This window comes from Rhinatrema bivittatum, chromosome 5 (genome assembly GCF_901001135.1).
Source record: "Rhinatrema bivittatum chromosome 5, aRhiBiv1.1, whole genome shotgun sequence".
Lineage (NCBI taxonomy): Eukaryota > Metazoa > Chordata > Amphibia > Gymnophiona > Rhinatrematidae > Rhinatrema > Rhinatrema bivittatum.
This window is the reverse complement of record NC_042619.1, coordinates 216,682,760-216,708,068: the sequence shown is the minus strand read 5'-3', so window position 1 is coordinate 216,708,068 and position 25,309 is coordinate 216,682,760. Positions and strand designations below refer to the sequence as shown.

At 47.6% G+C, this 25,309-nt stretch overlaps 1 long non-coding RNA gene across 1 annotated transcript in view; it reads left to right on the top strand.

Annotated features, from left to right (window-relative positions):
• LOC115091553 overlaps positions 1-25,309 on the top strand; it is a 74,409-nt gene that overhangs the window by 20,831 nt on the left and 28,269 nt on the right. The window contains exon 3 of the long non-coding RNA XR_003856766.1: positions 3,387-3,465. This is a non-coding gene — a long non-coding RNA (uncharacterized LOC115091553). The remainder of the gene's footprint in view (positions 1-3,386; positions 3,466-25,309) is intronic.

The window sequence follows — 25,309 nt, the reverse complement described above, 5'->3', positions numbered from 1 at the left end:
TGTCTCAGACTAAGAGTTAAGATTCCAGTAGTAAGAAAACATGAGTTAGGCCAGAGTACTTCTCTGCCTTGGGGGAGGGGAGTTAAAACTAATGCCATCATTAGCAAGGGTATTAGAGGGCGCTAACATGTATGCAAATTGTTGTACGCACCGTTATTGTTTGCAAAACTCCTTGCTACATAAGCAGTAAAGTTTGAGCACAAAAAATATGCACACAACTGCAGGTAAAACTGTGCACTCTGTCAAGCTCCTCCAGGAGTACATTTCTAAGACCTACAAACAGGAGACAGGATCACAAAGGCCAGAGTGGCTATAAGGAAAGCACATGTGGGAGCAACAATGTAGGTAGGGGGAAGAGCATAATTTGACGACTATATTTTTTCAGAATTATTTCAGAATATAAGCCTTCCATTTTTATAAGTAAATGTAAGAAATGTGTGAAACACATATCCATTGTAAGGTACATTTTCAAAGACTTAATCACTATCACCATCTACTGTGCCTGAATGTAATTCACCTTTGAACTACCAATGAAAAGTTGTGAGCTAAATCTAAATAAATACATAAAAATAATAAAACAGCTAAGATCCAAGTTTGGGGTCTAAGCTATGAGCTATGGAGAGTATCTTGGCCATTTGACCGAGACTGAGAACTTGTCCCCACTGGGGACATGATTACATTATGACCATTGCCAATGCAGAAGGATTAAAGCTCCTGTTAAAAAATAAATGTCATATTTACATTATGAAACACCTTGATGGATGAGGCTGGTGTTATTATTTGTAAGGGTTTTGGGTGGATCCCTGGACCTGTGGCAGATGACCATGCCCACGGGGGGGAGTCCCGTGAGGACCACAGGTCAGGCTCGGTGTAGGAGATACACACACTAGTTCTTTTATTATACAGGATTGGTGAACCACCAGAGGTGGCTGTAGTGAGCTGGAAAGTAGCCCGGTTGGGCTTATAGTCCCTCAGGCTCTGGAACAGCAATCCCACAATGGCTGTGCTGTAATAGAGAGAACTGAGATTGTGGGTAGTAGCAGGATTTGCAGGGTTCAGGAATAGAGCCTCGTTGGTAATGTACTCACGCAGCGGTCTCTCGGCGAGGAGCACAGGAGCTGGAGTAAAGGCAGGCCCTCGAGGAGCGAGTACCTGATTCCAGGGAATAGCTCTGAGAGACAGAGATGGTAACTCACAGATGTTGTAGGCAGCGGTGTCTTCCTGGCAGAAGTGGAGTCCAAGTAGCGAGTCCAGGAACATGGGCCCTCGAGGAGCGAGTACCAGTTCCAGACTGCGACCTGAAAGATAAGAAAGAGAGGCCCCCGAGGAGCGGGTACCCCAAATAGAGTAGGTCCAAAGGAGGCAGAGTTGCAAGGTACGGAGAGCAAATCCCATCCGTTGGAAACCTGGTTCAGGAACCTGGTTCGGAAACCTTTGCTAACTCGATTAGCTAGCATTCGCGTAGGCCTTTAGTATCCTGGATGCATGACATCATCACAGGAGGATGCCGCTGAGGTTCGCGCCACTGAAGGTACTTGAAGCAGGGCCGCGCAGTGCGCACGCCCTAAGGCAGCTGAACAGCATGGCGGGAGGCAGCGCCCAAGCCAGTCTGGGGACGCCGGAGAGGACGGCTGGCAGAAGGAGGGAGGAGTGGAGACGTCAGGCAGCGACAGTCGTAACAGCTGGCTCGATGGCAGTGCAGAAGGTCCCTGGTTTGATCCCCAAATCGAACCTTCTGCTCTCTGAGGCCAGGATTCAACATTCTTCGCAGAATGATGAATCCTGCGAAAACGGGGGGTGAGGGGGGCAGGCCTGCGAAAGCCGGCAGCCTTCGCACCACAGTGGTGCGCCGGCTGCCGGCTTTCACACCGAATAGCACCACCGTGAAAGGTGGCGCTATTTGGCGGGCTACTGCCAACGATAATGTTAGTAATATTATCGCCAGCAGCGAAGACACTGCCGACTCCGCCCCTCCCTGCCCCGACTCCTCCCCTCCCCTAATTTGCATTATATCGCATGCGAAAAGGCCCTTTTCGCATGCAATATGGCGGCCTTATCGCGTGCGAAAAGGGCCCTAACCCATGCGATAACGCTTTAGAAAATAACCCCCTGAGTTAGCTGAGGCTTGGGATGCTGTGGAGACAGTGATCATGGACCCTGGAGGGGAGGGAGTCATGATAATTGCTTAAGGGTGACCCTAGTGGCTGAACTCAGAACCCATGGCTATAGAGTTCTGGAAGAAGCCTTGGTGGATAGCCCCTCACTCAGGGTCATCACCGCAATAAGCAGACTAAGTGCATGAGAAATGTATGAAATACTGCAAATAAAAGCTCATGGTACCAGATCCCAATCCTGGTTTCAGTTGCGCAGCAGGAAAAAAGGAGCAAGAGGTAACTGCTGGGTCAAAAAAAAAACCACCTTGACCTCCATTATTAGGAACTCCTGCTTGGGGATTTAAGGATTGCAGGTTCGACTGTTTTCCAGAAGGTTGGCAGGTTCTCATCATTAACCATGGATGGAACTGTTCCACCTCTACTGGTGAATGCATGTTCAGAAACCAATTTGGTAAATGGGAGGGAATGCAGATTGTAGGACAGATAACCTAATAGTGGTTCTAAGAGCATGTGCTCTGCTGAATTAACTTTTAGTCAGTTTAGCAGAAATATACATTGGTCCTTTGAATGCAGCCATGCTAAAGATGCTGTCTCATCCTGGCCAGCCCAGATAGGCCGCTCCAGCCTTGGTTCTGCCCCATTACATGCATGGACTTGTAGTTCTGATTTCCCTAAGAAAAGCAGGACTACATCTGCATCCTTTTAACTGAACAAAACCATAACTGGTTGACCTAGGTGAGGTGGCAACCCTAGTCCATGGAGTCTGCATCCCAGTGATAACTAATTGATGTTTTAAAATAGCTGGAGCACAACTGGTCTACTTTCCCTATGGCTCCACTGACTTCCAGCCCAGCCTCATGCTAAACATCTCATGTCACCTTCCTGTTTCCTTGTGGTGCTATTAGATGGTAGGAAAAGACACGGAAGCATTAGGGTTCGAGAGACTGTGATTGGTCGCTAGTGGGGCCCCGCAGTGTTTTTATCTGTTGCATTCCAATTTTAAAACATGAATTTTCAGATGATTTTTAAGCTATTATTGTGTAGAATCCAGCTAAATAACAACTTAAGCAAAATGTATGTATTTAGTTGCTGCATTTGTTCAAAGGGACACATAAAGTTGACATTCCTCTGTAAGACTAGGATTTTTAAAAGTGTTTAATATCCATAAACCATAGAAAACCTAGCAGCTGTGAACTGTTCTAATTATTTTTTTAAAATAAAAAATATATAAAATTGAAGGAAAATAGAATTAATTTTGTGTCTCTTTTCTAGATGGTACATTCTTCTCTTCATCCTGATATTCCTGATGATGCTATGCTACCTGCGGATTATCTATGTTGTAAAGCAGAGGGTGAGAATTTGAGTAATTAGGTCTTGCTAATTATTATTAGCTCAGAATAACAGTAAAAGATCATGACAGACTCATGAAATTATTGGGGTTGTCAAGAAACAGAAAATGTAAGTATGTCCTAAGCTACAGATGGTACGCAGACAACATGCACAGCATGCTGTATCTTTGAAAAAAGAAATATGTTTCATTTAGGTTCACAAATCAAGTCTATCAGTTTCAGCTAATGTGTGTGCTACTAGCATGACCCATTATGCACAGAACTAGAGACTGGGATTTGAAAAATGATTTGTTATAAGCATAAAATTAGGGTAGTTCTTTTGTTAAATAGGACCCCCAAACGTGCAAGTGTTCAGAGATCCACTTATTGAGACCAGATAAGTTATCTGGTTAAAGTTAGCTGGATAATTTCTTAGTATTCAGACAGGTTAATCCACACCAGTGGGTTGTGCACCTCTACCAGCAGATGGAGATTTAGCAAAGCTGATGTCATGCTATAGATACCCCTGCACTGACATCAGCTTGCCAGTATTCTCTGTCTCCAGCAGATGGTGAACGTGCATCTCCCTACTGGAGATTGCTTAAAATAAATTAGAAAATGAAAGGAGAAAAGAAAAAGGAAATTAATTCTCCCTGCCCTCTGTGGTGATACCTTTTAGGCCCTCCCTCAGTCAAGTTTTCCAGAGGTGATATCTGTGGATCCCTCCCTCAGTAGAGTGCCTCAGTACAGTAGCTGGTTTTCCGGTGTGGACTTAGCTGTGGAGAGAGAAACAGCTGCGAGACTAGCGGGTGCAGGAAGCCGGGAGCGTGACGGTGAAGGTCTTTGCCCTCTCCCCCCGCATTCAGAGATCGATTCTATATTCAGCTGGGAAAGGCTGAGCTCAGGTAAAGAATTAAAAAAAAAATGGAGTGAGGGTTTCCATTCCCTTTCTGGTCTCTAAGCCTAGGTGCACCGATCCGATGTCCATTCCTGCCTCCGAGGGAACTTGAGGAGTCGTGACACCTTGGCAGGCTAAGCAGCCTTTTGGTTAGGCCCTGCTCTCAGGCTTTGCTTAGATGCCGCGTGGTTGGCCGTGGCGGCGTTCATGCGCTTTTCTACGCACAGGTCTGCCGACAACAGTATCTGATGTTGGTTCGTGTTTGCGCACCCAGATGTGCACTCAGGTGGGCGCTTAGGTGGGTGCCTACCTGGACAGCGTATTGTGTGCCTATATTTTAGATGCTTATTGGACAGACCTTGTTTATGGGAGACCTGTCCACGCTTGCTTGTGCGGGCGCACAGTTGTCAGGCGCTTTGGGAACGTGCTGCTAATGGGTGTTTACCTTTGTGCTGCTTGCCATATTCAAGGCATCTCAGCTTGGTGTTCCCCCTAACTTGTCTCAGTGCTGCTTGGAGGCTCAGGGAGAGTTATCTCGGGCTGCTTTTACTGAGCCCGGCCTTCCCAGCATGATGTGGGAATGGGACCGGAGGGGGACCTGTCAGAGGTTTTGCCTGGTTTTGGGGCTCCCCTAACTGGTTCGTCAGTGGGGGAAGGCTACTCAATGGGCGCAGAACTGACACTCCCTGGTTTTGGGATGCGGCAGCATTCGCACGCTTTTCTATGTGCAAGTCTGTCGCAAAACAGCTTGGTGGGTCGAGCAGCCTTTTGGCCAGGCCCCATTCACAGGTTTTGCTCAATCGCCAACCTGGTAGGTCTAAGAGTTCAGGATCACAAACTGCGGATCCCGCATGCCTGGTGCTGTGGTAAGCATCTGAGTACGTCCACACCTGCTGCGGGTCATGCTGACAGAGACCCAGATGGCATGGATGATGGAGACGACCTTTACTCCTTAGAAGGATGGGAAAATCCTCTGGGGTTGGAGTCATATAGTTGTGTTTCTTTCATAGAGATGAGTTGCCAGCTCGGATCACCCAGACACTGAAGATGCTGAGGTTGCCAAGGGCGGATTCCATGTCTGAACAAAACAAGAATCCCTTTTAGATTCCTTACGTAAAGCATTATGGATGCTATTCAAGAATTGACTGATTTTGAATGGGGCACCCCGGAAGCTAATTTTAAAGGGGTCAAGCCTTGGTAGCACTGTACCCCCTGGATCCAGCAGAGAGAGAGAGAGCAGTTGTACTTTCTGAAAGTGTATGCGCTCGTGTGTGCTGTCACCAAGCAGACGACTGTCCCTGTGGAAGGGGGAGCGGCTTGAAGGAGATACAGGATAGGAGAATTGAGGCTATCCTTAAGCCCTTAAGCAGGCCTTGAGGCGGTGGCAATGAATTGGAAATGGCCTTTTGTTGCTCCCTGGTGGATCGCTCTTGCTTGAACTCTCTCGGGAAGTCGATGAGTCTGGTTTTAATTTCAGGGCAGTGCGCCTGGATGCGCCTGATTTTGTCTGACCTCGGAAGCTAAGCAGGGGTGAGCATTAACTATGACTGAGGAATTGGTGCCGAGACAATTTCAAAGTCTAATCTTATGAAATGGCCTTTTAAAGGATCACTCTGGTTTGGGAGTGAATTAAAAAAAAAAAAAAAAAGCAAAATGGCCAATAGGTGGGTGAGTCCCAAGTTTCTCTGTTACCAGATTAAAAGCAGGTGCCGCGCTCGTTCAGCATGAGAGATCGTGCTAGGAGTTTTCAAACATTTTTGACCCTTCAGAGATGCGGCTTCTCAGAGGGCTTGACTTTTGGATAGATCTCAGTCCTTCATCCTAGACAGCCGAGACAGGGCACAGGCTCGAGTGGCAGTGCCCCCCCCCCCCCCCCCCTCCGAACCTCTCAATGAGGGTGTGCCGACCCACTACTGGGAACAGGAGAAAAGGGGTCATCTGTCTCTCCTTTCTATTGGCGGTGGATCGAGATCATGTCAGACCAGTGGGTTCTGGAGGTGATAAGAGATGGCTATGCCCTGGAGTTTCTCAGCATTCCTCGGGATGTTTTCAAGGTGTTTCCCTGCAGCTGTCTGCAAAAGAGACAGACAGTACGTTGTCAAGACTCCTCAGCCTGTGGGCTGTGATCCCATTGCCCATGTCACAAGAAAATACGAGCCGATAGTCCAATTATTTCATTGTACCCGAGAAGGAGGGTTTCTTTCGCTCCATCCTGGATCTCAAGGGAGTCAACCGATTTTGCAAGTCACTCGTCCCTGCATAGAAACCTTACACTTGCTAATAATGGAAGTACAGTCAGGGGAGTTTCTTAAGTCTCTGGATTGTCAGATGCATATCTGCATATTCCCATCCAGCTGGAGCATCAACAGTTTTCTGTGTTTCGCTGTTTTTGGGAGACATTATCAGTTTTTTGAGTGCTAGCCTTCAGTTTGGCCACCACGCCCAGAACCTTCTTTAAGGTCATGGTGGTGATAGCAACAGTGTTGAGAAAGAATGGCATTCTGGTCCACCCATGTTTAGATGATTGGCTAATTCAGGCCAAGAGCCATGAAAGAGAGTCTTCAAGCCTCGCGACAGGTGATCTCCTTGCTACAGGAACTAGTTGGGTGGTGAACTTGGCCAAGAGCAATCTGGAGCCATCCCAGACACTGAAGTATCTCAGTGTTTGTTTTCCACACGAAGCAAGACAGGGTGTTCCTGCTGGAGTTTTACATTCAGACACTTATGGCACAGGTGCAACTACTGACAGAAACAATAGGCTCGGCAGTGTGATCTTATCCTCAAGTGCGTGGGTTGGTGGTAGCCACCCTAGAAGTGGTTCCGTGGGCAAGGGAGCATATGTGTCCTCTTCAGCACACATTGCTTGCACATTGGAGTCCACAGTCTCAGGACTACTTGATACAGCTTCAGTTACCACTGGAGATCAACATCCAACTGTAGTGGTGGTTGCAAGTGGATCATCCAATGAAGGGCATTCCCCTACAAACACCATACTGTCTATTACTCAAAATGAATGCAAGCCTCCAGGGTTGGCGGGGGCTCACCATTAGGAGTTGACAGCACAGGGCGCTGGAGTACAGAGGAGTATCTCTGGAGCATAAATCAGCTGCAAGCCTGTGCCGTTTGGTTGACATGCTTGCAATTCGTTGACCGCTTGCAGGGTCGAGCAGTCCGAATGATATTGGACAATGCGACAATGGTGGCTTTTGTCATCGATAGGGAAGAGCCAAGAGCCAGCAAGTGTTACAGGAAATAGCCCAACTCATGGAATGGATGGAAGTACATCTTCAGGAGAGCTCGACCTCACACATTGCAGGAAAAGACATTGTAAGAGCTGATTTTATCAGCAGAGTCTGAATTCAGGAGAATGGGAATTGTAAAATGGGTCGCTGGGACTTCCTGTCTCTAGGCTTGCTGGTGACATCACATACTGTGAAGGTTCCTCGCTCCTTCATTCTCAGGAGCGATCTAAAGTCTTTTCGGGCATTGATGCCCTCGTGCAAGAGTGGCCGGAAGGCAAGCTTCGATATGCCTTTTTCCTGTGGCCCAGGTTGGGCAGAATTCGGAGGTTCAAGAGACTCATGAGGTTGGTGCTTCTGGTGGTGCCACATTGGCCCAGAAAGCTGTGGTATGCAGATCTGCGGAGGCTTCCGGTGGAATCTTCTCTCTGATTACCAGTCCACAGGGATCTGCTATGGCAGGGCCTATTCTTCTCGAAGATCCAACTTGATATTGTCTTATGGCGTGGCCCTTGAGAGGGCTTGGTTGCGGAAGTGTGGATCATCTACTGCTGTGATTTCCACCTTGCTTTGAGTGCGAAAGTTATTCACTTCCTTACCTATGTTCGCTTTTGATGAGTGTTTGAGGTTTGGTGTGAAGAACGAGGGGTTCATTCTCATTCGGATAAAATCCCGCTCAGTTAGATTTTGGCAGGATGGGTTGTTTAAGGGCTTGGCCCTTAATTCTTTGAAGGTACAGGTGACGGTTCTGGCCTGTTTCCTTGGTCACATGAATGGTGAACCCTTGTTGGCCCATCCGGTTGTGGGCCAGCTCTTGAAAGGGGTGAAGCATCTTCGTTCATCCTTGCTGGTGCCTTTGTGGAATCTTAATCTGGTTCTATGGTCCCACCTTTCAACCACTGCGTAGTCTCTCCTTGAGGCTACTTATTAGTGGATGATGTTCTGCGCATAGAGTTTCTGTCTTGCCGGGAACCGTTTCTGCGAATTGTTTCATCTTTTTTGCCAAAGGTGGTCTCAGATTTTCGCTTGAATCAATCAATTTCCCTGACGACTCTGGACAGGAAAAGAGATGTGGCTGAATATTGCCTGGTACAGACCTTGGGTGTTAAGCGGCATATCATGAAGTATTGGAGGTTTCTAAACCTCTCAGGAAGACAGGCTGGCTGTTTATATTCCATAGTGGGAGTAATCAGGGTGAGCCAGCATCGTGGGCTACGATAGCCTGCTGGATTAAGGAAGTTATCACAGTCGCATATGTGGATGCTGAGCAGCCATTGCTTAGTCAGGTTATGGCTCATTCCATTAGGGCTCAGGCAGTGTAATAGGTGGGGATTAGATTATTGTCTCCTGTCGAGTTTTGCTGAGCTGCGACATGGTCCTCCTTACACACATTTTCCAGGAATCACCACCTGGATGTGCAAGCCCAAGAAGTTGCAGCCTCCACACATGCGATGTTGATTGGACCATGGGCAGCCTCCCACCCTGTTCAGGAGTAACTTTGGTACATCCCACTGGTGTGGATTAACCTGTCTGAATGCTAAGAAAGGAGAAATTACTACTTACCCTAATAATTTCCTTTTCTTTAATGAAGACAGGTTAATCCACCTTTCCACTCTTGGCTGTCGGATTGAATTACTGGTAAGTCAGATCCAGTCCCTAGATTAGTAATATTACACTCCTTGTCTGACCTCAATGTTTTTCTTTTAACTGATTGTTTTAATGATTGTCTTTAATAGTTATGATCATGTATTGTTTAATTGTCCACAATTGGCTTTTGCAGAGAATACTGGCAGGCTGATGTCACTGCAGGGGTATATGTACCATGACATCAGCTTTGCTCTGTCTCCATCTGCTGGTAGAGGAGCACAACTCACTGGTGTAAATTAACCTGTCTTCATTAAAGTAAAGGAAATTATCAGGTAAGTATTAACTTCTCTTTTGTCCTGGACCCCCAAAACGCCTCTTTTTATCCAGCTAGTTTGTAGTTGGATGATGATTTATCTGGCTAAAAGGTAGCCAGATATGCCTCAGTATTCAGAATCTTGCCAAGTAGCCGGATAACTTGTGAGTTAACCAGCTAAACTGGCTTTGAATTTTGAGCGCACTCTGTTTAATTATAACTTGAACACACCTGTTTCTCGCATCTATAGCCTGGCATATACTTATTTATAGTTTGTATTTAAGCTACATGTATTTTCAGGCAACAGATCAGCAGGCAGATCCAGCATAAACAGCAAACCAAGCTTTTTTAACCCTTCATTTGTTACTTTGGCAATGTGTGCAAAGTGTCAGGCTAATAAAGTTTCCTGACTCTGAGTCTCAGAAGCTGAGTAGAAGGAACATGATGGCATGAGGTTCTTCAGGAAGAAGGACAGGCACTATGAAGAAGAGAGAAAAGCTTGAATCATGATATTAGATGGCCAGGCAGCTACTGAAGAGAGCAAAGGGAGATAGCCTGGGCACTGCAGTACAGGGAGAGAGTGGGGGTGCTATGAAAGACAGCTTGGCTAATAAAACTGAGAACTAGCTTTATGGGATAAATGTACAAGTGAGTCAATGCAGCAAGAAGTCCAAGTAAGCCAGAAGGAGAACTAGAGCAAGGAGGTGAATGACAGTAAAAGATAACAGAGGATGGATTTTTAAACAGCTTTAGAAGATAAAAGCATCAGGATTTTCAACATGTGAAAGGACAGGAAGGGGGTCACGTGTCAGCCTTAGACTAGAAAGAACAGAAGCAACAGAGCTGGGGGACATGGCGGAGCTAAGCTGAAAAATTAGGAGGAAAGGAAAAGGCATGAGAATAATGGAGCTTGGTTGCGACTATGCTTGAAGTGATGGCCCAGCATCTGACTGGATATAGCTGTGAGACAGTTGGCAGCCTTGTGAAGGGGAAGAAGGACCTGAGCATCCAAGTGATGGAGTTCAAGGACCTAGTGAACAGATGTACGTAGGGAACAGACTATTCTGTGGTGCCAGTAGGAGAAGCAGCTTGTTGGAAGCTTCTTGAGGATGTGTGTGTAACCCCAATTCAGGGTGCCAGTCACCAGTAAAGTCACCAGTCCTTTTGCCCCAGGGTGAAGGTTCTTGTTTAATGGGGGGGGGGGGGGGAGGCTATTCTTCAGGGCCCAAAGCATGTAGATGAAATCCCTTCCTCATGTGTTACTATCAGCTCTTTGGGGAAGGTACACTGAAAAGAACAGGCTGGACTCACTGGTGGCGTGTTCCAAATTAAAAGTTCACTATGATTTGGTTCAAATTAAGCAATTTGCATAAACAAAGCTGTTACATCCATCTTCAGACTGTTTTGGATCAAAAGATTTTTTTCTCTCTCTCTAGAAGTGTCCCTCAGTATTGAGTCCTGAGATTGTCTTACCCTCCAGGGAGTGGGAGTATCCTGTTTGTGGGTGGAGGGATTCCCTTTCCCAAAATGTACCTGAGGTCCAGGTGCACTCCAAATCTTCCAAAACCACTCAGTGTCCTGGGGTTAAGACTTCAGTGGGGGTTCTCCAGATTTCACAACTCTCCTCTTTTCTCCAAACTGTTTCATGGGACCCTTTGGGGGGGGGGGGGGAAGATTTTAGGCTGGAAAAAAATCAGATCTTCCCCTTCCCAGACTTAGGGTAGAAAAGAGCAGCTTCTAACTTCCTTCCCCAATTCAGGAAAAAAAAATATCAAAAATAGAATTCTCACAAAACTCCAAGGGAAAATAAGTCTCCACTTGTGGTGAATCACTACTGGCCTTCCATGGGTTGTAAGATGGTCACAGCAGGTCTTCTCTACCCCTGTCCTCCTGAGGCAGGGCCCTTCCCCTCCTCCAGCTAGGACCAGGGTTCTCAAAGATAGGGAAAAGCAGAACTCCTCAAAGATGTTATTTATTTATTTATAACCTTTTTTTATACCTTCATTTGGAACGAGCCGTCACAACGGTTTACAAGCAGACACAATAAAAAAATAACCGTTTGTAAAACAATAAAATAATGCTATAAGAACAATTAATACTTAAACAATAAAATCCATGAAAATAAAAGAAGCAAATACATCATAAATTAGAAAAAAAAAACCCTAACTGCCAGCCTTTAAATTCCTAGGGATAGAATAAGATAGTAGGTAAAATATAATGCAAAAGTGAATATTTAATAACATTAATAAAATAAATCATATTAAACTACAAGAAAATTAAGATCATTTCAAAACAGTTCACTGACTTCAAATATCCTGAGGTAAAGCCTTCCCGGCGTGGAGTGCACTGGGAAGAAGAAAACTTTACTTCTTCTCCAAAGTCTTAGGCTGTGAGACCCAACTCATAAAGCTGCATCATAAGCAGGTGCTTTCACCTCAAACTCCAAACCAAAATGCCACATTGTCCTCTCTACTACCCCTTCCTTATGCAAACAGGAGCTCGGCACTCCAGCAAGCCTCAGAGGAGGTGTCGCATTGAATGCTACGCACCCCCCCTCCTTCTAACTCTCTAACCCCAGGACTGGACTAGGGCCTTCTAGCAGAGAGCTAGAGGGTCTCTACATGTGTAAGAATTGAGAAGCAGCTCTGTCAGTTGCTTGGATGGAAGAAGACGGAAATGTGTTGTGACCTCTGATTCCTGGTGGGACTGGGCAAGAGAGGCGGCGGATTAACAAGTTAGCATGCAAACTCGCAATTTCTAGCCTGAAATTACCTCAGAGCTTGTTGTTTTGAGGATCAAGTTTCATGAAGGATCAAAAACCTAAAATTGCCAGCTTGAATGATATTAACATGTGTGAGAATTCATTCGTTCTGAGCTGGGAGCTGTATTAGCTGAATTGGTGGTGGAGGAGGTTCACCATCGCTGTGATACCCCATGCATTCCCTCGCCTCCTTCATGTTTACTCGCTTCTCACTCCTAACAGACCATTTCTAGACTGGTGGGGAGAAGCCTTGTCATCTTATCTGTTTAATGCAATCTACGTCTGTTGACGTGAAGCTTGGAATCTAGCTCCCAGGATTTTGTCACATTTTCAGTACACATTATCCTCAAACTCTCCCTCTGCCAGTTTTGGTTTTCTCTAATTTGCCTGTTGTTAGCTTTATCCCTCCAGCTTTTTTCTCTCAAACTACCTTATTTCTTCCCTTTTCAAACTTCCCTTTTCTGAAATCCCTCTGCTGCCCCATCTGTGCATGTTCAAGCCCTGGATATATCAGGACTGTTCTCCGTCTGTGCTGTATTCATGGTATAAGTATAGTGGGACTGTTCTCCTTCGTCTGTGCTGCATTCATCTGGAGATTTTGGGAGATTGATAAACCTGTTCTGCCTATAAGTAGCACCACAGCAGACTCAAATCTGCATAATGAGGCCGAATATAGTGCACTCAGCTGAGCGCACGACTTTACAGGCGCTTGGAGGCACGTTTTGGAAGTTTTGTACTCCACGAGTACTTTTAAAATAAAATAAGTAGGGGTCCACTGAGCAGCCTCCTCCCACCCCCTCCCCGATTCGGCAAAATCTTCAAGCAGTGCTGCCTGCTCTCCCTTCCCTCCCACCCACGCGGTACCTGCGCATACCCTGTTCCTCTGCTGGGATTGTGGTGCACTTGCACCATGATTTATTGTATTTTATTTATTTAAACATGTTTATATTCCGCAGCTTGCATTGGTGTAATCCAGTGCGGATTACATAGCGTACAGCCACAATCTTGTCACAAACGTAACATAAAATACTTCATATGAAATTGAATTCTGATGTCTTTCCAGCAATACTGTGATCCCGGCAGAAGAAAGAGGTTTTTGAAGGTATCAGGTGGGGGGAGGGGAGCAGGGTCACTGCTTGGAGATTTTGCCAGACCGGGGAGGGGAAGGGGGGAAGGCTGCCGAATGGACCCTTACCTGTTTCATTTCAAAAGGGGTTTTGTGTGTGTGTGGGGGGGGGTTCCTTGCCCAGGCAGGGCCCATGGCAATCAGACCATAGGCTCATGTGTCACTTTATTTATTTTTTTACTGTGCCACTTAACTGGCTATATTCTTTTCAATACAGCTGCTTAAGTCTAAAGTTATCCAGGGACACATTTGACGATTACTTTAAACCTGCTCCTGGAGCCAGCTAGATTCAGCTGAAAAAAACGTATTCGGCTAACTTCTAAGATTTGCACCCCCAAAAACACCCATTATTTATTTGGCTTGTTTTTGGTCGGATGATGGCTTATTGGGCTAAAAGTTAGTCAGACATGAGTACTGACTTCCTTATGTTTAAACATTTTGGGGGGTTTTTTTGCACACAGAAAGACAAACAATATACATTGAGCTACATCTCTGAAGACATTTTTAAATGTAAGCAAAAAGGTAAGAAGTTACACACGAACAGCAGAGGGAACGTACTGCGCTGTGCTCCTGGAGGCTGTCTTACTGCCCGAGCTTAGAGAGAGCAAGACTTTAGCTTTCCATAAACAGATTTCATTATAAAGAGAGCCCATGACCTGGCCAGGTTTTCCTCTCCCTGGATAAGCTGGGGGTCGCCGCAGAAAGAACATTCCTACCCCTGAAGGGAGGGAGTCAGTCATGATACAATGACGACCCCTGGTGGCTGGATCGAGGGGCCCATGATTGCATGGCCCCTGGCCCACGACAAGTCGCTGCAGTGATTGGCCTGAGTGAGTTAGGAGGGGATATAAAACAGGGGGAGATCCTTGTGTAAGTTGTGAATGAAGGCGCATTATGCTTAATCCCAGCCTTGGTTCCAGTCGCGCTGGAAGAGTGAAGAGGCAGGAAAAAACAGCCCCCTAAAAGAATGAATATGTAATGAGTGACCATTATATAAAGATCAATAGTAATTTAAAACAAGGAAGGAAGATTTGGATGCACTGCTTCGGCTGTATGCAAATCTATCTCATGCATATTCATTGTGAATATCCTGAAAACCTGACTGGCTAGCTTCGCCCTGAGGACGGGGTTGAGAACCCCTGCTCTAAGCAGCCAAGATAAATGGTTATCGGTTGGCATATATTCAGCTGAACCGAACTGGCTAGGTTATCAGCTAAAAATTTGGCAAAATTTAGCCCATCAAAATTTGTCCAGCTGGAATTACAAAATTACAGGTCTATACTGTAAAGTGCGGTTGGAAATTCTTCGTCTGCAACTCGCTGTGGGCGCCCAGTTGGGACGCGTAAAGCGATCCTGCGATACGGTCTCCAGTTTCACTCGTCCTTAGCGCTTCTTGAAACCAACGCATAACCCTTTCCGCACCCAGCATGTATATCATATGTAAATGAACGAATTAGCTATTTAGTGAAGGAATTAGCTATTCCCTCCCGATACTGTGACGCGCGCTCCGATTATCTCCTTTGTAACCCGCTATTTTGCCGCGTCCTTAGCCTGTTAGTTTACCGCCTACCCTCTACCTGGTGTTAGTCCTGCACCATGGACGACCTCCATATATACTAACCCGCTTTCAAACTGCATTCAGCCCTTCTTTTTGCATGAACGATGCTGCACGGAACTCCGATTGCATTAGTTATTTGCTTAAAAAAATTATTTCATCCCGCATGTTCCGTATGGGAGCTGACAGTGGCTTACAAAAAAAATTACAGTTCTCATAAAATGCTAAAATTGTTATATATATATATATATATATATATATATATATATAAATACCTAGATGTCACTTTCCGAATCCCCCATCTCCACACGGGCGGGTGGGCGTGCGGTCATCGAGGCGGCGGCGGGAGCCGGCGGGCGGGTGGGCGTGCATTCATCCAGGCGGAGGGAGCCGGCGGCGAAAGCGGCCTCCGGCAGCCCCCGCCAGCAGTGAATGAATGCGCGCCTGTGCGACCCGTGCGATTTTGGCGCGCCTGTGTGACCCGTGCGATTTTGGCGCTCAAGGTGACGTCAAGCATCGTAACGTCACACCTTGAGCGCCGAAATCGCACGGGTCACACAGGCGCGCATTCATTCACTGCTGGCGGGGGCTGCCGGAGGCTGCTTTCGCCGCCGGCTCCCTCCGCCTGGATGAATGCACGCCCACCCGCCCGCCGGCTCCTGGATAAACGCGCGCCCACCCTCCCGCCGCCGCCTGGATCGAAAGCGCGCCCACCCACCCAACGGCTCCCGCCGCCGCCGCCTGGATGAACGGGCGCCCACCGACTCCCGCCGCCGCCTGGATCGAACGCGCGCCCACCCGCCCGCCGGCTCCTGCCACCGCCGCCTGGATGAATGGGCGCCCACCCGCCCGCCGCCGCCTGATCGAACACGCGCCCGCCGGCTCCCACCAGTAAGTTTACTTTTTTTTTACACTTTATTCCCTTTTGTTTTAATTTTCTCCCTGCGCCTTGCTTCGGGAGGGGGGGGACCATCCACTTCCTGGTACCTGTCATTTCAAATGTCACTTGAAATGACATTTGAAATGACAGGTACCAGCGCACCCCGGGATACTGTATAGGCGCTGAATATACCGCCTATACAGTAAAAGGGGTTTCGCTTCATGGACGCGCATTGAGCACGGGTTTGGACGTGGCTTGCATTTGCAAGCAATTTGAATAGAGTATCGAGCGGTATGTGAAGAGAACTGTGCTTGCGGGGAACGAGGGTGCGCCCGGCACTGCCGCACTCTTTCTACCGCGGCCTTAGAGTATCGACCTGTTAGCTAGTTAGCTCTGAAAACCAACACTGACTAGTTACCTTTAAAAAAGCCTGTGATCTCCTCCTCCTGCATGTAAAAAAGTAAAAAAAAATGCCTGGTATCTTGATTTCTGCCTCCCCACTAATCCCCCTCCTTGCATTTCCAAATAAACATGACCTGCTCTCTGAATCTCCTCCACCCTTCCAATCCCCTTCATCCTTTAAAGCAGGGCTTCCCAAACCTGTCCTGGGGGACCCCACAGTCAGTCAGATTCTCAGGATCTCCACAATGCATATGAATGAAATAAATGTGCATGTCCTGGAGGCTCAGTATATGCAAATGTATCTCATGCATATTCATCCTGCTCTGAAGCAGGCCTAAAGTGATCCGGCTAAACTAGCCAGATATACCTGATATTTGGCCTATGTTAGCCAGATAGCACAATCCCTCCTTGGAACACTTATTTTTTATCCACCTAAATTATAGCTGGATAACTATTTATCCAGCTATAATTTAATTGGATAAGTGGCTGAATATGTGAAGTTTGCCATTTAAACAAGTAACTGTTGATTTATCTATCTAAATTGATTCTGAATATGGACCTCTGGGTTAAAACCTGTTACAGGATTAGTGTGGGAACATGCAAATCCCATGCAAATGAGTGAATTAACAATGACCCTGCAATGCAGAAAGGTGCAGGAAAGGTGGGACTGCTCTGAGGCCATGATTTACTGTGGGAAATTTAACTCCTGGGCAGAGGTGGCGTTAAACTTCCCAAGGTAGTTAACTGGGAGAAATCAGAGCCTCAGGCATAGCCAGTTTTCAATGAGAGATTATAAAGTATTATTTTTCAAACTGTCAAAAAAAAAAAAAAAAACACAAACTAGAGGATAGGTCAATAAAGAACGTAAGCAGGTTTACATATAACACATCAACAGCTAACGCCGTGGGCCTTCCTTCCTGGAGCTGCCAAGCTAAGCGGCCTCTGTTCTCTGGCACTCACATACCAAAGGGCTGCCAGAATCCTAGGCGAACGCATGGGTAAAAGGCAGGCGGATGCTGGCAAACGCGCACCGCGCTACCGGGGCCCACTCTCTCTCCGTAGTGCACGAGCCGCAAGCAAGTGCAATCCGCCACCTGGAAAACCACCCCCGGGCGGCTTTGCTACAGCGGTCCTTAGCAATATTTACCACGGCCAGTAAGGCAGTATTTAACAAAGTCAGGGCAGGAGGGATTTGTGCTTTTTAGCAAAGACGTCAATGAGCCCCCAGCTGCAAATGCGCCTTTCAGCCTTGGGAGCTGTCAGCCGTCTGAAACCTGAGCAGAGCAGAGCCATTTTTTTTTTTTGCATGTGAATTCTCAGTTCAATGGTATGGAGATGGTCCGTGGGTGAGAAAAAAAAAAAAGCACACTTTTACCATTTTGCACTTTTGTTTCACTGATGGGCCATTTGCATGCAATTGACTTACTGCTGTACCGTGCGGTACCCTGAGTTTTTACCCCGTGATTAAACCAAAGCCCGTGTTAAAATTTTGCTCCGGTTTTATGACATTGGCCCTTGCGTGTGCTCTCATCAGCGCTGTCACAGGAGCCTTCTGAATATTTCTCAACAGGACCTTCTCCTTGTATACATGAGATGCAAACGCAAAACCCTGTTAATTGCATGCAGTGTTATCACCATCTGCAGGAATTTTGACTGTAATGTCCTGTAGAATTAAGGAAAGGTTGCTTGTTTCATTCTGTATTATAGAGATTTATAGCTGCATATTTTGCTGCTGGGCACTCTGTTCTGTATGAAGCAGTTTCTAATAGTTATCCTTAGATTTACGGGGGGGAGGGGGCGTGCATGCTGGAAGAGATGAATGCATGTGCTTCATTGCTGCCCACAGCCCGTTGGGGGTTGCTGAGTAATGATTTCCTTCTAATTGGCGGAGAGCAGCAGCCCTAATGGCTGGAGCCTCACACCACGTTTCCTCTGTCTTCGCGATCAATAATCCGACTCGGCCTGCCACCGCACGCTTTCAGAAAGCTGCTTTGTAATAATGGATTGCTGTAGTTTACAGGCACTGACACCTCCCGCTGAGTCAGCCCGCTGTCAGGGACCCAGCCCTCCGCCTGCATGATGGCTCTCACACTTACCGTGCGGGGCATGCCTGCGGAGATCACAGCCTGGCTGCTGCCCGCCCACCCCCCACCCCTACCGCTCTCTGGATCTTCCCAAGATGATATTGCAGATGACGTGGGCGGAAGAATTCGCTTATATTTGTAATCATTATTTTTTGAGAACCAGCTCTGAACTGTGTACCAAGGCAGGCTGTGTCTGCTCAGAACGGAGGGCATTGTGCAGGGAACTGTTCTCCGATTGCTGCCTAATAGGTGGAGATTGTGGAGATGCAGGCTTCTAGACATATTCAGAGCTTATTGCAGTGCCGAAAAGTATAAGCAGATTTCTACAATAAGGTGAGCCCAGGAAACTCGACTGATTTACATGGAACCACCTCACAGATTACACATAGGAAACTCCAGCACTTTTATTTCATTTTAGATCTGTATTTCACCTATTGTGATAGCCTCTCCAACCTCAATTACTGAAAAATTAGAGTTTAAAAAAAGTTACATAGAAAATCACAAATTTTAGATAGCAATAATACATTTACAAAAATGGGCCATTTACATGGTAATTACAGTGTTTCTCTGCAATATCTTAATCTGAAATTACTTCTATAACATCCCTAGCCTGTGGCTAAGTGTCTTCCCTGATACATGGAGCCGCCCACAGATTACGAAGAGGAAACACCATCACTTTACATAGAGCTTACTGTAGATCAGGGCTTCCCAAACTGTGGGTCGAGGAGCTCCTCTACCGGGCCGGGCCATCCTCGAGGTAGGCGGGGGAACCGGGGCACGGCCCGGTTTTGTAACACAGTTGGCAGCAATAAGAAGGGTTTGGAGACAAGAGGGGATCAGCTAGGGAGCTGTGAAAAGGGCTGGAGGAGCTGGTGGATGATCGACACATCCAGTTATCCTGGGGCTGCCCTGGCTCCAGGCCCACGAACCCCAGTTCAATTGGCATTCCCTGCAGTTGGTGCAGTGGGGCTCTAAATGCCAGAAGACCTGTTTACATTCTGTATCTCCAGTAGTTCCTGTTCTGAAGTCTGTTACTTTACCTGGTTTGCCTCCGCAGTACTCTGACTTCAAAGATGTCTTCTCGAAGCAGAAAGCGGATACCTTGACTCCGTTACACAAGTTCAATTGCCCTATTGAACTTCTGCCGGGCACAATGCCTCCCAAAGGTAGAACTTACCCATTGTCTCAACCCGAGACCCAAACTATGTCTGAGTATATTAAAGAGAACCTAGAAAAGGGGTTCATTCGTCCTTCTGATTCCCCTGCTGGCGCGGGGTTCTTCTTTGTTAAGAAAAAGGATGGCGGTCTACGCCCTTGTATTGATTACAGGGGGCTCATCGCCATAACCCGCAAAGACCGATATCCCCTGCCCCTTATCAGTGAGCTGTTCGACCGCCTTGAAGGGGCACGGATCTTCACCAAGTTGGATCTGAGAGGTGCGTACAACCTGGTTCGCGATCAACCTGAAGATATCTGGAAAACCGCATTTAATACGAGGGACGGTCAGTACGAATATACTGTGATGCCCTTTGGGCTATGCAATGCCCCAGCGCCTTATGAACAAAATCTTCCAAGACCTCCTGTACTCATCCGTAGTCCTATATCTTGATGACATCCTGATCTTTTCCAAAGACCTTGAATCTCATCGAAATCATGTTTGGATCGCCTAATATTTGATTCAGCCTAGCCTTGATCGCCTAATGTTTGATTCAGCCTAGCTTTCCCTGACTCTTAATGCTATTCTTCCCACACTCCAGACTCTAGCCTTCACAGACTCCTAATTCTCACAACCTCAGACTGTTAATTCCTCCTCTCTTTCTACCGAAATTCGCTCCTACCATGTTTCTTAGCCACCTCTCCAATGCATTCCGCTAAGATGCCATTTTATGTTATAAAAAAAAAACCTCTCATCAAGTTATGTTGTCTCAGTCGTCTCATCTATTTACGAGATGTTAAGTTATATGATAGGATAAGTTACAGTTTTCGATATGTTAAGTTATAATTCATTTCATATTTATATGCCTTCATTGTTCTGTGTAACGCTCCTAAGCGAATTTTGTTGTTAAAATGTAAACTGGTGTGATTTGTATTCTTACAGGAACATCGGTATAGAAAAATTAAAAATAAATAAATAAAATAAATCGTCCTTCAGCATCTGAGAGAGAACCATCTGTATGCCAAGTTGGAAAAATGCCTGTTTGAGCGTAATCGCTTACTCTTCTTAGGGTATATTATATCCTATCGAGGTTTCTCTATGGATCCAGAGAAAGTCCAGGGGATCCGCGACTGGCCCCAGCTAGTAGGTCTACGGGCCTTACAAAGTTTCCTTGGCTTTACCAATTATTACCGGAGCTTCTTTGCCAATTATTCTACTTTAGTTGCCCCGCTTACTGCTATGACCAGGAAAGGGGTCAACACTCGGGTATGGACACCTAAAGCACAAGCCACCTTTCAGAAGATTAAGGAGGCTTTCTGTTCTGGCTCTTGCCTTCAGCATCCGGACCCTAGACGTCCATTCGTCGTAGAAGTTGACGCCTCTGCAATTGGCGCAGGAGCTGTCTTGAGCCAGTTTTCTCCCAAGGGTAAACTGATACCCTGTTCATTCTACTCACATAAGTTCTCTCTTACTGTTGCGTTCGTGCCTCTTCTTGCCCCTCGCTCCACCCTCTCCACCTTGGATGTGACTCCTTTCAGCTCTGACGGACAGTGCAGCTGCGGCTTCTCTCCGTCTCTTGGTCCCGGTTCCCCCGGGCTGGCCTGACGCTACGGATCTGCCATGTTCCCGATGACGTAAGGGCGCGCGCGCCCTCCAGACTTTGTACCAGCAAGGGTGCGAACCTCGGGGGCGTCCTCCCCCCCCCCCCCCCCCCGCCGTAGTGACGTCATCCATTTGCACTTTAAAAGGTCTTTGTTTGCTAACCTCTAACGAGTTAGCAAGGAACTCCAACAGGACTTGCTTCGGCAGTCCACGATACTTGCAACAACGATCCGAGTCAGCCAGGGAGCCTGTCTCCACTGCTCGGCCTTTTCAAACTTACCAGGAGTATCCGCTCCACGGGGGCTCCGCTCTCTTTTCTTGATTTCAGATTGCCAGAACACTCGGAAGACTCCTCGTTTCCTGCAAGCGATCGCGGACGTGAACACAGTGAGTTCTATTACATAGGAATCGGTACTTGCTCCACGAGGGCCTACATTCCTATTGCTCTGAAGACTCCCTTCCGCCAAGACATTATTGCAGGTTCAGAGATCAAGAGTTACATTGGCAGGATTACAGATAGGAACTGGTACTCGCTCCACGAGGGTCCATGTTCCTAGAATATTATACAGACTCTCTTCTACTCTAGAAGCCATTTCATATACAGCAATTGTGAGTTCTTATTGCAGACTGTTTGTGGGAACCAGTGCTCGCCTACGGCTCCTGTTCCTGAATGTACTGAAAACTCTCTGTGGCATAGCGACCACTGCAGACATCTACTATTGTGAGTGTACCATCTTGTATCCAGTATACCCTGTGTACTCACTACTCCTAGTCTCTCTCTACAGCTCAGCGACCCAGAGATTATATTCCAGTATCAGAAGGACTTCAGCCTTGCCGGACACAGCGACTCACTACTGCCACCTCTGGTAGTCCAGCTTCCAGTCTAATAAAGAACTATTGTGTTTATCTCATATTCTAGCCTAGCCGGATCTCCTCCTGAGGGCGCTGCCATCTGCTATCGGCCCAGGGATTCACCATTTCTTCTAAATGGTCATTCCTTTCACCATTGTCACCTTGTGGGAGCCAACCACTATAGACCACTGACTCCGCTCACGGAAGTATTTTATAGACAGCTACTCTCTTCTCTGAGACTTGCCAGCAGCCTATATATATATACAGATTGCTACTCTGTAGCGGGGGACATGATAGATTGCTATCTCAATAGCGAAGTACTATATACCTATTGCCAACTCCTCTTCCTTGGAGAGTTGAACCATAACAGATTGCTACTCCTTAGCAGATTGATACAGCTTGCTACTTCCTTTCCTTATAGGAGCATCTAACAGCAGTTCGCTAATAGAATTACAGATAGCTAACTCCTCCCCTCTGGAGGAGCAGGTCATGTCATATCGCTACTCCTTCCCCTTTCAGGAGCACAGCAGAACAGCTTGCCAACTCCGCCCTCCTGGCGGACTGAGCGACAGCAGATTACTAACTCCTCCCCTCTGGAGGAGGTGAGCGTAACAGATTGCTAGCTCCTCCCCTTTGGAGAAGGAGAGCGTAACACCTACGGAACAAAGTTATACCGTTGGTGACCGAGAACTCCTTGCAGTCAAGTTGGCCCTTCAAGAGTGGCGCCCCTGGTTGGAAGGGGCGCAACACAAGTTTACCATCTTCACTCACCATAAGAACCTTGAGCACCTTAAAGAGGCTCAACTCCTGAATCCCCAACAAGCCCGATGGGTGCTCTTCTTTGAATGGTTCAACTTCGTTCTCTGTTTCCGCCCAGGTTCCAAGAACCTCCGTGCTGATGCACTATCAAGATCATTTGAACCTGAAGATGTCCCTGAAGTCCCTAGCTTCATCATAGATCCCGCCTGCATATCCCTTGCTGTGACCACTACAGTCCCTACTGGAAAGACCGTTGTTCCACGTAGATTACGTGAACGAGTTCTGAAATGGGCTCATGATTCCAAGTTGGCAGGACACCCTGGTCGTGCTAGAACCTTAGAGATGCTACAAAGACACTATTGGTGGCCCAACATGGTGCAAGACTCTCGAAACTGTGAGGACTCGTGTCCTGTCTGCGCCCAACAGAAACCGCCTACTGGGAAGCCTTGGGGCTTACTTCAACCACTTCCAGCACCTACTGAGCCATGGTCCAGCATCTCGACTGACTTTATTACAGACCTGCTTCCATCCCAGAACTATACCATAATTTGAGTCCTCATTGACCGTTTTTCGAAGATGGGTCACTTTATTCCCTTGCCGGGCCTTCCTTCGGCTCCAGAATTAGCCAAGTTGTTTTTGAAAAACATTTTTCGCCTCCATGGACACCCCAAGGAGATTATATCCTACCGGGGACCACAGTTTGCCGCCAAGCATTGGAGTTCCCTATGTAAGAAGTTTAATATTGCCCTAAGTTTCACATCAGCCTATCATCCACAGGCCAATGGTCAAGCTGAAAGGACCAATTGGACCTTGAAGACATTCCTCCAGTGCTATGTAAATGATCAACAGGATAACTGGTCTGATCTTCTTCCCTGGGCTCAGCTGTTGCACAATACCCATGTTGCTGCAGCCACCGATGTATCTCCATTCTCCATTGTATTCGGACAGCAACATCAGCTGCCTCTTCCAGTTCCTCTGACAGTTCCTTCTCCAGCGGTGCAATCCATGGCTCACACCATTTGTCAAGTGTGGAACCAAGTAAAAGAGCGCCTTTCCCAGGCCGCTGAATGCTTCACGCGTACTTTGGATGCCCATAGACGTCCTGCTCCACTCTTCCGCCCTGGCCAGAAATTGTAGCGAAGTGCTCAACACATATGACTGAGACTTCCCTTTCATCGCTTGGCTCCTAAATACATTGGACTATTCCCTGTAATCCAAAGAGTAGGAGCTATATCGTATCAACTCCAGCTACCTCGTGCCATGGGTATCCATAGCACGTTCCATGTGTCCTTATTGAAGCCATTGGTCCTCTCCTGGCCCTCATGTAGAATTCCCTCTCCTCCACGGGTCTCTACAGAACCTGATTCATCCCTCCAGGTAAGAGAGGTCCTCGATGTCTGTCGGCGTCGAGGGAAATGGGAGTACCTCCTAGCCTGGGAGGGTTATGGGGCTGAGGAGAATTCGTGGGAACCTTCCCACAACATCCTTGATAAGGAACTCCTGAAAACCTTTCATAGGACTCACCCTGACAAGCCATGGAAGCACCTGCCCCCAGGGGGTGGAGCACTGGAGGAGACAGAGGCTAGGATGAGCTTCACCACTGGAAGCCTGAGGTCCCCCCGGGAGGAGCTCGTAGGGACCCGGGCCGCTTGGACTTAGGTGGGCCTCGCAGGGTCTCCAGGAGAGATGGTAGACAGGCGTGCCCACAGACAGGAAAGAAGCGCAGTCAGGTTAGAGACTGGAGGTCAGATGGAGCAAGGAGGACCAGAACTGCGTAGGTGATGACAAGGATAGGAACAGAGCCAGAATCTGGAGACGTGGTCAAGCAGGCAGAGATCAGAATCAGGGGGTCAGTCCAAGGAGTGGTCAACAAAGCAGGGGTCAGATTCCGGAGGTCACAGGCAGGCTGAGGTCGGAAGGCAGGCAGCAGGCAGCCAGGTCAAGGAGCAAGCCGAGGTCAGTACCAATGAAACAGTCCGGAGGTGCTACCTGGAGAGATGGACAGACAAACAGAGGAACAGAAGGACATAGGAATACCAGGACTGAGGAACAAGGCTGGAACAGAAGGATCCTGGAACGAGACTGGAACAAGGTTCAGACACAGTGACAATCTAGCAAAGAACAAACCCGATTGCCAAGGCAAGGAAGTACAGGCAGGGACTTCCTTATATCAGGGAATCAATCAGGACGTGCCGCAGAGCTAGGACCCACCCCTGGCCCTACAAGAGGCCAGGCGGTCCACGCGCGTGCGCATAGGGGCATCGCCAACGCCGAGCTCTGGCGTGCAGCCTGGTGCGTAGTGGAAGGCCCGGCGACTGCCGCCGCAGGACGCCGAAGCCTGGAAGAGCTCGCAGCTACCGCTAGGGAGGCCGACCCGGGACCTGCCGTGGAACCAGAGAGGTGAGCAGGCCCATGCGCGGGCCGGGTGCGGACGGGGTGCGTAACAGTACCTCCCTTCTAAGCCTCCCCCTACGCGGCCATGGCTTGTCAGGGTGACGTTCTCCACTGCTCCAGGACAAGGGTCCATCCCCGAGTGCAACACGTGTGAGGACTACCCGTCCTGCTGACCTTGGAGAACACCTGTTACAGGTAAGCAACTCTGCTTTACATTAAGCTTCCAGCATTGCTCTCATAGGATTGGGGGCAGAAGGAG